This window comes from Hipposideros armiger, unplaced genomic scaffold (genome assembly GCF_001890085.2).
Source record: "Hipposideros armiger isolate ML-2016 unplaced genomic scaffold, ASM189008v1 scaffold_555, whole genome shotgun sequence".
Classification (NCBI taxonomy): Eukaryota; Metazoa; Chordata; class Mammalia; order Chiroptera; family Hipposideridae; genus Hipposideros; species Hipposideros armiger.
The window spans coordinates 664,207-667,777 of NW_017731905.1; positions in this window are offsets into that span (position 1 = coordinate 664,207).

Here is a 3,571-nt window from a genome sequence, read left to right on the forward strand (position 1 = left end):
AATGCATGATTGACAGTATTTTCCTTTTTGTCATGGCTTCCAGAAATTTAACATAAATTTAAAACCTAATTATAACTATTTTGTTGAAATTCAAAATTATAAGGGAACTTTTTTGTGTGTTTTGTTTTGTTTCCCCAGTATGGATTTTGTATTTGTATTTCTAATTTGCTATTTACTGTCTGTATCATTTTGTCAAAAGTATGACATTTTTGTAGAATAAGAAAGGATAGGCATAAATAAAGCAGCCAATACAATAAAATTAAAAATTAAAAAAATAAGGATGGGTGTAAACAAATCAATCAAAATGGAAATGTATAAAAATATCTTCTAAATAATTGAAGTTAATGAGGAAATGAAGACCAAGTTAAGCAAATATTAGGAAAGAAATGATAACCTGAAAACTACATGTCATATACTAAAATGTATAAAAATAAAAGTTGTATGTAGAAAAAAGTGTTATGGCACTAAAAGCCTGTTAGAAATTTTCTTAAGAAATTAATAATAAACAAAAAAATAAATGAAGGGATCATTAATGATAAAATTTTAAAATATGTATATATGAAGTAGTTAAAGCAAAAAAGTTTTTTTAATAAATTAAATAGAATATATTTCTGAAAGAAACTAATCAAAATTGTCTAAAATGATTGAGTCACCTTGTGAGGTACCATCAGCATTGTAGACAGTTAATTTGCATATATAGTAACAATTTCCTAACAGGAAACAAAAAGATAACTTAGTTTTTACAGCATTAGTGTATTCTGACAAATTTCTGACATATGGAAATAAAGTATTTTGAGGAAAGATCTCTTCTTGATAACTAATGTACAAGCACCATGGGGGCTGTCGTGGCCCCGCTGGCAAACATCACATTATACTTTATTTCTTCAAATTAAGTGAAACGTTGACTCGATATGTTTAAAGGAGACTCTTTAAACTAGGTCAGACTTGACAATGAAAGTATTATCTAGATAATTTTCTCAACACAATGCACTAGTATGCTCAAAGTACATAAACTTAAACATATAACAATTAGTAAAAGTATTTCTTAATTTTGTATTATATGACATTTACAGGGTGCTTAAAAGTGATTTTTTAAAATGATAAACACAGCTTGAAGCTAGTTGTCTCCTGGGATAATCATGTTAGCTCTTTTTGCACTTTAAGTCTATGCATCATATAATAACAATTTTGTAAGATTTTCTTGTGACAGTTACTCAGAAGCTGAAATTTCTTTTCTGTAGAAACAACTTTCACATTAAATGGTCTGCATGTATGCATATATTTTAAATTTTTCAGTCTATCTCCATAGAGCTTATAATTGATGTTCAGAACAAGATCTAATTAAGAGGATGCCAAAGAAGTGCATATTGGAGCTGAGTGGTTTGGGAGTAGGGTTGTTTTATATGTGCATCTCAAGTTTGTAATTAAGCAAAATAGCTTTGGATGAAAAGATGATTTAACATCCTTAACCAAACACCCAAGTTTTTAAACAAACATAATTTGTATGTTCTAGGTGATTTGCATTTGCAAAGCCTGTGCTTTGAGTTCTATACCAGGCTATTTGAATTCAGGTAAGTGGGCAAACAGCACAATGCATCAATGCGTGACAATAAAAAAACCAAACCAAAACAAAACAAAAAAACAGATGAACTGTTAATATAGTGCCGTGAACTTTTACAGTGATCTACCAGTGGTCATAATGGCTGCTGCATGTATAATTAGAATGCTCAAAGAAAAGCTACCATGTCAGTGATAAGGAAGTAATAAGTGTAGGGAAACAGAACCAAAGGACATTATTATATTTGTGGACTTCAAAATTACTATTTGATTGGAATATAAATTAATAATTCTTCTTAAACATGTAGGACTTTATTACTATGTGTGATCAACTTTATGATTATATGTATTTATTGTTGAGAACTACTGTAATGTTTGAACTAGTGTTTTTTTCTTTATGTTTTAATTACACATGACACTAATATAGAATCAACAACCAAGGAATAAAATCACACTTTAGAAAATGATCAAACAAAACATGTACAATATTAACTAGGCATTAAACATTCAATGCAGTTCTTGTAGTACAGGGCAAAAATAAAGCCACAAGAAGATAATTTTCATATAATTTAATTACCTATTCCATAAAAATACTTTTATTCAAAAAATGTTATTTTTTAGGTTATTCTTTAAGATCATTTTGGCTGGTGCCTAGGAACTTTTGTACCTTTAGAAGAGTGAGTTAAACATATGATCAGTAACAATCCAGTCAGCATGATGCTGTCTTTGTTAGATTTTTATTACAGGGCTCAAATGAGACATTAAATTGGAAGATTTTCCTTCTTTTCTCTGTCAACCCCACCCCACGTCAGCAAATTTTCCCTCTGGATGCCTGTTCTTATTTCTGCTTAAGCCTTACTCTCATTGAGCCCTGTTTCATGTATAGTACTTATAACCTAAAAGTGTATTTTAAAGTACTGGTATATCTTTGTTCGGCCTCTTCCAAAATAAAAGTTTTATCTTAAAAAGACTTAAAGATAATTTGGATGTAATTAATCACATTGCCCCTTCAGATTTTGTTTATAATTAAATGTACATTCTCCAAAACTTGGGGAACTCAGGTTAAAAATCACACTTAGCAATCAGCTGTTTTGAGAGAGAACTGATAAGACTTCTTGATCAGTATGTATAATATGACAGTCACATTGCAAATTCTATGGCAGAATTCACACATTCGACTATCTCTAGACCTTGAGAATATATTCTTAGGAGAAAAAGGTCTTTTATGCATTTACCATTCATATTGGTTTATCATCTGGTGGAAGAGACAGAAATTAATACCCAATTAAATATAAAATTACAATCTGGAATAAGAGTGATGAAATGAAACTTGCTCCCTGAACAGGTAGATTCTGTCAAATATTTTTGTATTCATACTAAAGTAAATATTCCTTTTTAAATTTCTGCCATTTTAGATATTCTTATAAGCAGAACTCATCTAATGGGTTGCTTTTCTTTAACAATCTTAGATAGCAGAAATATTTTTCATAAGTATTTGTAATATGTTCTTTAAGATTAAAACAGTTTTAACTTTTTTCATGTAGGTGTTTAAATATTATTAAAATAGTATCTACATATTTTACGATTTTGTTATGTTTACCACATTTGTGAATATTTTTATATTTATTTTTTGACAAGTTAATACATACCATTTTGAGTGTTTTTTCTAAATGTGAAGAAATTTCTTCAGGAAATTTCTAATAACTATATACACAAGCATATAAAGGGTACAGGATTTAATTTCTAGAAACTTTTTTTGTTCGTTTTGTTCAGTGAGAGGTCACAATTCAAGATATGATAGTTTCATTTTTTCTGTAAGTGTTAAAATGTAAATTTTGCCATTCAGTGTGATAATTACCAGTAATTCATATAAAATAGCAGCACTGCTGGCAACATTTGCTAACCTTTGGGAAGGGTGTGAAAACTGTTCATGTACTTATCATGATCATAATTTTCTCTGGATTTATTGGGATATTGGATAAAGGATTCATTGGGAAATAGATAAATGAAGCTG